Here is an 11,496-nt window from a genome sequence, read left to right on the forward strand (position 1 = left end):
GGGCGCCGGAGATGAGGCTAAACAGACCTCCTAGGAGGTGGGACTTAGGAGGATGGGCGGGGCCAACAGTGATAGGAGCCATTGGGCGACATGGGCGGGGCGGGCTACTTCAGTAGCATCAGTAGCATCAGTAGCATCAGACTGGGGTGTGGAGGACTTGTCACCTGTCTGCGGAAGGCTGGGTATTATGAAAGACGGCACGCTTCTGCACTTCCCTTTGCTGGGCCTGCAGCTGTGATGCAGGGTCGGAGTCAGATCTCACCCACCCGGAGGGTGGCAGGAGTCTTTGGCCCTGACTACCTACCTCCAGCACTGCTCCGGCAGTGATACCACCCTTGGGGGATGTGATCCTTTGATCCGGGGTTTCTTGAAGGAAGCTGCCTTTCTTATCTAGGCAAATTCATGTTGGTAGAAGTGTGATTCTTGGAATCGAGAATTAACGACTCTATCTCTCAAAACTTCAGTTTCTTCACATCAAAAATATACTTTCTAGGGACGCCTGGGTGGTGCAGTTAAGCGTCTGACTCTTGGCTTCAGCTCCGGTGGTGATCTCAGCCTCCTGAGTCCGAGCCCAGCCTCCTCTGAGTTCAGCATGGGGTTGGCTTAAGACTCTCTCTCTCCCTCTACCCCTCACCACCTCCCTCTCTCTAAAATAGGGGCGCATGGATGGCTCAGTTGGTTAAGCGTCTGCCTTCAGCTCAGGTCATGAGGCCTGAGTCCTGGGCTCAAGCCCCACATTGGGCTCATTGCTCAGCTGGGAATCTGCTTCTCCCTCTCCCCCAACCCCCTCACTCCCGCGCTTGTGCTCTCTCTCTCTCTCTCACTCTTTCAAATAAATGAATATTTAAAAACAAATCTTTAAAAAAAATAAAATGTGCATTCTATTAGTACTTACCCCACAAGGTTATTCTGAGAATTAAATAAATTAGCATTTAAAATACTCAACATAGGGGCGCCTGGGTGGCTCAGTCGTTAAGCATCTGCCTTCCGCTCAGGTCATGATTCCAGCGTCCTGGAATCCAGCCCCGCATCGGGCTCCCTGCTCCATGGAAAGCCTGCTTCTCCCTCTCCCACTCCCCCTGCTTGTGTTCCCTCTCTCACTGTGTCTCTCTCTGTCAAATAAATAAATAAAATCTTTACAAAAAATAAAATAAAATACTCAACACAGAGGGCACCTGGCTGGCTCATTTGGTGGAGCAAGCTGCTCTTGACCTCAGGATTCAGTTCACCCCCAAACTGGGCATGGAGCCTACTTAAAAAAATAAATAAAATCTTTAAAAATGAATAAATAGGGGTGCCTGGGTGGCTCATTTGGTTAAGCCTCTGCCTTCAGCTCAGGTCATGATCCCAGGGTCCTAGGATCAAGCCCCGCATGGGGCTCCCTGTTCAAGGGGGAGCCTGCTTCTCCCTCTCCCGGTCCCCTGCTTGTGCTCATGCTCTCTCTCTCTGTCAAATAAATAAAATCTTAAAAAAAATAAAAAATAAATAAAGTCCTCAACACCGTGCCAGGGACAACCTAGGTGATCACTAATAATAATAATGGTATACATAACATTTACTACCAAGCACTTCCAAGCTTCTGAGATATAATAATTCATTTAGTACTCACAACTATGAGGTAGGTTTATTATTGTCCCCATTTTATAGATGAAGAAACAGGCTGCGAGAAACCAGTAACTTGTCTAGAGTCACATACCTAGTGTGTGGCTCCAGAGTCATTGTCCTTAGCCACCTTGCTAAGGAGGGTCACAGCGCAGTTTTGTGGGGCCTGAACCTTTTGTTAAGGTCTTGTTGAGACCCTCTAAAATTAGGTACACATGTTAATATTTGCTTAGAATGAGGAAAAGAGTACCCAATTATGGAATCTTGGAAATTTAGGTCCCTTTCCTCTGAAACCTCTCCAGGCAGTTGATTAGAAATGCTTCCTGTTATAATCTGGCTTCTCCCCAGTTAGAACACTGATTACAAATCTCTAGTAACTTCCAGCACTCCCAGGGTCCATGCAGATGGGCCCTGAAGCTTACCCTTAGCTTCATGGTAAATCTGCCTCTGATGATTATTATTATTTGGGTGGTGGAGGGCAATAGTGTTTTACTTACTGATCTTTTTAAAGATTTTATTTATTTTTGAGAGAGATAAGTGGGGCAAGGGCAGAGGGAGAGAATCCCAAGCTGACTCCCTGCCCAGTGCTGAGCCTGATTCTGGCTCCATCTCACAACTCTGAGATCATGACCTGAGTCAAAACCAAGAGTTGGACACTCAAATGACTGAGCCACCCAGGAGCCCCACTTACTGATCTTTTAAATTAAATGTTTTATTTTGAGATAATTGCAGATTTGCAGGCAGTTGTAAGAAATAACACAGAGAGATCCTATGTACCCTTTCCCCACCACTAATGGTATCTTGTAAAACCATCATACAACATCATGACCAAGATATAACCAATAATACAGTCATGATACAGAACATTTCCATCACCGCCCAATGATCCCTCATGTTGACCTTTTATAGCTACATCCACTTCTCTCCCACCTCTACCCCTTCCTCAATCCCTGGCAACCAATAATCTGTTCTCCATTTCTATAGTTCTGTCATTTCAAGAATGTTATATAAATGGAATTATGTAGTATGCAACTTTTTAAAATTGTTTTTTTCAGTCAGCATAACCCTCCAGAGATTCATCTGTATTGTTGCATTATGTGTAACAATTTGTTCCTTATTATTGCTGAGTAGTCCTCTATGGTATGGATGTACCTCAGTTTATTTAATTACATCTGGGTTGTTTCCAGTCTTGGCTATTATGAACTGCTATAAGCATTTGTGTGTAGATTTTTGTGTGATAAGTCTTCATTCTGCGGGATACGTGCCCCGGAGAGCAATTGCTAGGTTGTAGAGTAGTTGCATGTTTAGTTTTTTAAAAAACTGACAGGGGCACCTTGGTGGCTCAGTCCATTAAGTGTCTGACTCTTGGTTTCAGCTCAGGTTCTGATCTCATGAGAGATCATGAGATCGAGACCACCCCCATTGGGCTCTGCAGGAATCTGCTTATTCTCTCCCTCCGCCCGTTCCCTCTCTCTCTCAAATAAGTAAATAAATAAATCTTTAAAATAAATAAATAAGAAGAAACTGATGAAATGTCTTCCAGTGTGGCTGTACCATTTTACATTTCCACCAGCAATGTTTGAGTGATCCAGTTTTTCCAAGTCCTCACAAATTTGATACTGTCACTCTTTTTTACTATAGCTATTCTGATAGGTGTGACGTAACATCTCATTGTGATTTTAATTTGCATTTCCCTAATTGCCCATGACATTGAACATCTTTACAAGGCTTATTTGACATCTGTATATCCTCTTCAGTGAAATGTCTCATATCTTTTGCCCATTTTCTAATTGGACTGTTTTTTACTGTTGAGTTTTGAGCATGTTTTATATATTCTAGCCCTTTGTCAGGTGTGTGGTTTGTAAATATTTTCTCCCATTCTGTAGCTTGTTTTTTTATCCTCTTAACAGAGTCTTTTACAGAACAAGCATTTTTTCAAAAGATTTATTTATTTATTTGAGAGAGAGAGTGTGCACACATGCATGTGAGAGAGAGAGAGAGAGCAGGGGGAGGGGTAGAGGGAGAAAGAAAATCTCAAGCAGACTCCCTGCTGACCATGGAGCCTGATGGGGGCTGGATCCCACACCCCCAAGATCATGACCCCACCTGAAACCAAGAGTCAGACACAACTGACTGAGCTATCCAGGTGTCCCAGAACAAGCATTTTTAATTTTGACAAAGTACAATTTATCAAATTTTCCTTTTTATGGATCATGACTTTGGTGTTAAGAATATTTTGTCTAGGGGCGCCTGGGTGGCTCAGTCGTTAAGCATCTGCCTTTAGCTCAGGTCATGATCCCAGAGTCCTGGAATTGAGCCCCGCATCGGGCTCCCTGCTCTGTGGGGAGCCTGCTTCTCCCTCTCCCGCTCCCCCTGCTTGTGTTCCCTCTCTCGCTGTGTCTCTCTCTGTCAAATAAATAAATAAAATCTTTAAAAAAAAAGAATATTTTGTCTAACCCTAGATCCCAAAGATTTTCTCGTATGTTTTTTCCTAAAAGTTTCCTATAAAGTTTTATAGTTTTATGTTTTATATTCAAATATGTGATCTACTTTAAATTACTTTTTTTATAATGTGTGACATTTAGGTAGACATCCATTGTTTTGCCTACAGATGTTCAATTGCTCCAGTATCATGTTTAAAAAATAATTAAAGAAGACAGTTTAGGGTACCTGGGTGGCTCAGTCGTTAAGCATCTGTCTTTGGCTTGGGTCATGATCCCAGGGTCCTGGGATCGAGCCCCACATCGGGCTCCTTGCTCGGCAGGGAGCCTGCTTCTCCCTCTCCCACTCCCCCTGCTTATGCTCTCTCTCTCTGACAAATAAATAAATAAAATAAAATAAAATAATAAGAAGATGACAATTTAGGTAATACAAACAAACTTTGTTTAATACTTCATGAAGTGGTCTGTCTCCATTTGGAGAACAGCTAACTGGGCAGAAGGCAGGAAGCTTTTATGGGATCGAGAATAAAGAGCAAGGAAGAGAAAAATAGAAAATATCTGATTGGCTGGGACAACATAGTGAACCTTTTCTGGGGTGAGAAGGAACAGGAAATGAATATAGAGCCCAAGGTTGGCTTGGTGTTTGGAGACTGGCTGAGTGGATATACTGTGTTCTGGTCAAGCAGAACAATTATAGGGACATGAAAGTTATCTAAGTTTCTGTTTGCTGACATGGCACAGAATTGGCTCCAATTTGGGCCTAGAAATTTACTTCAACAAATATTTGTTGAAAAGCCTGTCTTTCCTCCATTGAATCGTTTTTGCACCTTTGCCAAAAATCAACTGTGCGTGTTCATGTGGTATATTTCTGGATCTTTATTCCGTTCCATTGATCTATGTCTCTAACCCTCCACCAATACTACGGTTTTGATTACTGTAGGTATGTAAGTCTTGAAATTGAGTAGACGGGGTCCTCCCATTTTATTTTATTTTTCAAAGTTGTGTTAGCTATTCTAGTTCCTTTGTCTTTCCATATAAATTTGAAAATAGTCCTGTCAATGTTTACAAAAAAATCTTGCTGTGATTTTGATAGGAATTTCATTAAATCCATATACCAGTTTGGAGAGAATATCTTTTTTTTAAAAGATTTTATTTATTTATTTGAGAGAGAGAATGAGAGATAGAGAGCACGAGAGGGAAGAGGGTCAGAGGGTCAGAGGGAGAAGCAGACTCCCTGCTGAGCAGGGAGCCAAATGCGGGACTTGATCCCAGGACTCCAGGATCATGACCTGAGCCGAAGACAGTTGCTTAACCAACTGAGCCACCCAAGCGCCCTGGAGAGAATTAATATCTTTACCGGATTGAATCTACCAATCCATGAACAAATATTTATTTATTTATTTGTCAGAGAGAGAAATCACAAGCAGGGGGAGCTGCAGGCAGAGGGAGAAGCAGGCTCCCTGCTAAGCTAAAAGCCCAAGGCGGGACTCAATCCCAGGACTCCGGGATCATGACTGAGCCGAAGGCAGACGCTTAACTGACTGAGCCACCCAGGCATCCATATCTTTCCATTTATATAGATTTTCTTTTATTTCATTCATGGACATTGTGTAGTTTTCAGTATACACACCCTGTACATGTTTTTTCACATTTGTACCTAAGTATTTCTGTGTTTCTTTTTTTTATTATTTCTCTTTTTTTATTGTTATTATATTTTTATTTTCAGTAGCCATGGGGTCATCGCTTATATTGACTTTTTTTTAAGTAATCTCTACACCCGGGGCACCTGGGTGACTCGGTTAAGCGACTGCTTTCAGCTCGGGTCATGGCTCCAGGGTCCTGGGATCAAGCCCTGAATCAGGTTCCCTGCTCCCCGGGAAGTCTGCTTCTCCCTCCTCTACTCCCCCTGCTTGTGTTCCCTCTCTTGCTATGTCTCTCTCTCTCTCTGTCAATTAAATAAATAAATAAAATCTTTAAAAAAAAATAATCTCTACACCCAATGTGGGGCTCGAGCTCATAACCCCAAGATCAAGAGTTGCATGCTCTACCATTTGAGCCATCCAAGCACCCTAAAATCAACTGGTTTTGGGATATTTATTTTGTATTCTGTGACCTCGATGAAGTCACTTGTTCTAGGAAGTTTTTTGTAGATTCCTTAAGATTTCCATGTAGACAATCTTGTCCTCTACACATAGGGACAGTTTTATTTATCTTTCTAATGTGTATGCATTTTATTTCCTTTTCTTGCCTTAGTGTACTGGTTTAGAACTGTTGAGTAAGAGTGGTGAAAGAAGGCGTCCTTATCTTGTTCCCAGTTTAGGGGGAAAACATTCAGTCTTCCACCACTATGTGTAATGTTAACTGTAGGGCTGTTGTTGTTTTTTTAAGATTTTATTTATTTATTAGAGAGAGAGTGCACGAGAGAGAGAGAGAGAGAAAGAGAGCAGGAGCAGGGGCAGGGGGAGAAGCAGACTCCCTGCTGAGCAAGGGACCCCAATGCAGGGCTCGATCCCAGGACCCTGGGATCATGATCTGAGCCACCCAGGTGCCCCCAACTGTAGGGGTTTTGTCGATGCTTTTTAACAACTTGGAGAATTCCCCTCTATTCCTATCTTAGGTTTTATCATGAATGGCTGTTGAATTTTGTCAAATGCTTTTTCTATATCAATTAATACAATCATGTGATTTTTCTTCTTTAGACTGTTAATATGGTGGATTACATTGATTGATTTTCAAATATTGAACTGGCTTTGCATCCCTGAAATAAACGCTATTGATCACAGTGTAAAAATCCTTTCTATGTATTATTGAATTCTATTTGTTAATATTTTCTTAACAATTTTTGCATCTGTATTCATGAAGGACATTAGTCTGTAGTTTCTTTTTTGTGCTGTTTTTGTCTGGTTTTGGTATTAGGGTAATACTTAACTTTATAAAATGAATTGGGAAGTATTCTCTCTTCTATTTTCTAGAAGAGATTGTGTAGAATTGGTGTTAATTTTTCTTTAAATGTTTGGTGGAAGGGTGCCTGGGTGGCTCAGTCATTAAGCATCTGCCTGCGGCTCAGGTCATGATCCCAAGGTCCTGGGATTGAGCCCCATTGTCAGGTTCCCTGCTCCACGGGAAGCCTGCTTCTCCCTTCCCCACTTCCCCTGCTTGTGTTCCCCTTTTGCTGTGTCTCTCTCTGCCAAATAAATAAATTTAAAAGAAAAATCTTAAAAAAAAAATAAAATAAATATTTGGTGGAATTCTGAAGTGAAACCATCTGTACCTAGAGATCTCTTTTATGGGAGTTTTTAAATTATGAATTAAATTTCCTTAATAGTTATGGGACTATTCAAATTATCTATTTTGTATTGGATAAGTTGTGGTACTTTGTATTTTTTGAGGAATTGGTCCATTGTGTTTAAGTTGTTGAATTTACATGTGTGGAGTTGTTTGTAGCATACCCTTACTGTATTTTTGATGTCTACAGGGTCTGTAGTGATATTCCCTGTTTCATCACTAATATAATTAATTTGTGTCTTCTCTTTTTGTCCTTCAACAACCTTGCTGGAGATTTGTCAATTTTATTGATCTTTGCAAAGAACCAACTCTTTGTTTCATTGATTTTCTCTATTTCTGTTTTTCTTCTGTGTTTTCTTAGATTCTGCATTTGTCTATTTGGCACCCATTAATCACAGGGCCAAACTAATGACCAAAGTTGTTTACATCTTCCTGAAATCCAGCTTTCACAGGCATTGAAAATCATGTTATAAACCCTTCAGTTAATCCCACGTCTATAGCCCCAACTACTTCCTTTTTTTAACCACACATCAAGCCAATATTCGCCCTACCAAGGCCAGGTTCCAGACAACCAGAGGCCGCCCTTATGCCCCAAAGGCCGCCAGAATTATTCACATTAACCAGTCCTAAACTGTTTATCCACCCTGCCCTACCTTTCCCACGGAACCCCAATAAAGATTGTGGCCTATACCTTCCCTGTGCTCCTTTCTGCCTCCTGATTGATACTGGTGCTTCCGCCATGGCCCTGCATGGTGAGCTGTGCTTCTTGTTTCTAGAGGAATTATGAGCAGTAACATTAAACCTCTCTTTTAGTGACATTGATTTCTCTGTATCGTCAGTCACCTTTATAAATTAAGACCCGTTAATCAGTTTTCAACTTCACTGAATTCTGTTCCTGTCTGTATTATTTCTTTTTTTTTTTTTTTGTCTGTATTATTTCTTACTTCTGCCTTCATTGGGTTTATTTTGCTCTTCTTTTTCCAGATGCTTCAGTTGGAAGTTTAGATTATTGATTTGAGATTTTTCCTCTTTTTTTTTTTAAGATTTTATTTATTTATTTGACAGAGAGAGACACAGCGAGAGAGGGAACACAAGCAGGGGGAATGGGAGAGGGAGAAGCAGGCCTCCCGTGGAGTAGGGAGCCTGATGCAGAGCTCGATCCCAGGACACTGGGATCATGACCTGAGCTGAAGGCAGACGCTTAAGGACTGAGCCACCCAGGTGCCCCAAGATTTTTCCTCTTTTCTAATGGATGCCATAAAATTCCCTCTCCACACTGCTGTAGCTGTGTCCTGCAAATTTTGATATTTTGTATTTTCATTTCTATTCAGTTCAATATTTTTTTTTCCCTTGAAACTTCTTCTTTGGCCAATGGATTATTTAGAAATGTGTTTAGTTCCAAGTATTAATAAATTTTGTAATCTCTGGTTATTGATTCCTAATGATTCATTGTGGCTAGAGAATAAACTCTATATGATTTCAATTCTTTATTATTATTATTATTATTATTTGCTATTGAAATTTGTTTTCTGGCCCAGGATATGGTCTCTCTTAGTATCAAGATATCAGTGGGCATTCTAAAAGAATATATATCATGTTGTTGCTTGGTGGAGTATAATGTCCATTAGATCCTGTTGGTTGACAGTGCTATTATTTCTAATATTTGTGCCCATTTTCTGTCTAGTCCTTCTATTAAATGCTTAGAAAAGGGTGTTGAAATCTCCAACTATACGGGCATACCTCATTTTATTGAGCTTCACTTTATTGCACTTGACAGATAATGTTTGTTTGTTTGCTTTTTACAAATTGAAGATTTCTTGCAATCCTGTGCCAAGCAAGTCTATCAGTACCATTTTTTTTTCAACAGTATTTGCTCACTTTATGTCAGTGTCACATTTTTTAAATTCTCCCAGCATTTAAAACTGGGTGAAGATTTCAGCTTTTGCCCACTGCTGGAGAGAGAATTTGGAATCAAAGTCTAGCCAAGTTAGCTTCCTGCTAAAACAAAAACCATTCTTCAAAAGAACATAACAGGGATGCCTGGGTGGCTCAGTCGTTAAGCATCTGCCTTGGGCTCAGGTCATGATCCCAGGGTCCTGGGACCGCCTGCATTGGGCGGGCTCCCTGCTCCACGGGAAGCCTGCTTCTCCCTCTCCCACTCCCCCTGCTTGTGTTCCCTCTCTTGCTGTGTCTCTCTCTGTCAAAAAATAAATAAAATCTTTAAAACAAACAAAGAACATAACAGAATCCCAAAACATATCATTCATAATGTCCAGCATCCAACAAAGAATAGTAGACAAGTGAAGAAACAGGAAATGCGATGCATTAAGTCATCAATAAAAACCTCCCCCAAAATGATACAGGTGTTAAAATTAGCAGACAAGAATTTCAATGCAGTTATTAATAGTTTCAAAGATAAAAATGGAGAATGTATGCAAATTAGATACCTCTACATACCTATTAAAATAGCTAAAATTAAAAAGACTGACAATACTAAGGGTTGGGGAGGATGTAGAGCAATAAGAACTCACATACATTGTTAGAATGTAAAATGGCACAAGCACTTTGGGAAAAGTGTTGACAGTGTCTTTTAAAATTATACTTGCCATAGAACTCACCCATTCCACTCTTAGGTATTCATCCAAGAGAGGTATTTATTCAATAAACAAATGTTTAAAAAAATGTTGACAAAAAGGCTTGTACATGAATGCTCACAGAAACTTAATTCAGAGCTAGGAACTATAGACACAACTAAAATATCCATCAATAAGTCAATGGATTAACAAATAGTGGTATATTATACAATTGAATACTTCTTAGCAGTAACAAGTAACAAACTCTTGATATATACAACATGTGTGAATCTCAAAAACATGATGCTGAACAAAAAAAGCCAGATATAAAAATGTACATATTGTGGGCGCCTGGGTGGCTCAGTCAGTTTATGTGTCTGCCTTGGGCTCGGGTCGTGATCCCAGCGTCCTGGGATCGAGTCCCGCATTGGGCTCCCTGCTCTGTGGGGGAGCCTGCTTCTCCCTCTGCCTCTGCCTTTCTCTCTCTCTCTCTCTGTCTCTCATGAATAAATAAAATCTTTTTTTTAAAAAAGTACATATTGTATTGTTCTACTTATATGAAGTTTTAAAACAAGAAGAAACTAATCTTTATCGATACAAAGCAGATCTGTGGTTGCTTGGAACCAGGGCAGTAGAGAGCCTGACTGCAAAGGGGCATGTGATACATTTTTGAAATGGTTAAAATGTTCTATGTATTGATTGTGATAATGATTACATGAGTGTATACATTGTCAAAACTCATCAAACTGTTGAGCGCCTGGGTGGCTCAGTCATTGAGTGTCTGCCTTCCGCTCAAGTCATGGTCCCAGCATCCTGGGATCTCCGTGGGAAGCCTGCTTCTCCCTCTCCCACTCTCCCTGCTCGTGTTCCCTCTCTCGCTGTGTCTCTCTCTGTCAAATAAATAAATAAAATCTTAAAAAAAAAAACTCATCAAACTGTATTTGTAAAGTAGGTTCATTTTATTATATGTAAATTATACCTCAATAAAGTTTTAGTTTTTTAAAACTAAAATGAAAGCAGAATAAATACAGGTTCAGATCAACAAATACAGAGAATCATCACCACCAGACTCATACTACAAAAAATGCTAAGGAAAGTTCTTTAGACTAAAGGAAAATGACACCAAAATAATCTACAGGAAGGCATCACCAGAAATGATAAATATGTGGGTGTGGTAGGCAGAATAATGGCCCATCAGAGATGTCCCTGGCTTAATCTCCAGAATCTGTGAATATGATAGTGACAAAGGTGAATTAAGGTTGCTAATCAGATGACATGGAGATGGAGAGATCATCCTGGATTATCTGGTCCAAAGAAATCAGAAGTATCCTTAAAAATGGAAGAGGGAGGCAGGGGAATCAGTGTCTGAGAGCAGATGGCCTCTTGAAGCCGGAAAAGGAAAGGGAACAGTTTCTCGCCTAGGGGCTCCTGAAAGAATGCAACCCTGCTCACATCTTGATTTTTTTTTAAGATTTTATTTATTTATTTGACAGAGAGAGACACGGTGAGAGAGGGAACACAAGCAGGGGGAGTGGGAGAGGGAGAAGCAGGCTTCCCACTGGGCAGGGAGCCCGATGCGGGGCTCGATGCAGGGC

This window comes from Eumetopias jubatus, unplaced genomic scaffold, assembly GCF_037043125.1.
Source record: "Eumetopias jubatus isolate StellerSeaLion01/CBP00866 unplaced genomic scaffold, mEumJub1_p1.0 scaffold_4, whole genome shotgun sequence".
In the NCBI taxonomy this organism is placed as follows: Eukaryota; Metazoa; Chordata; class Mammalia; order Carnivora; family Otariidae; genus Eumetopias; species Eumetopias jubatus.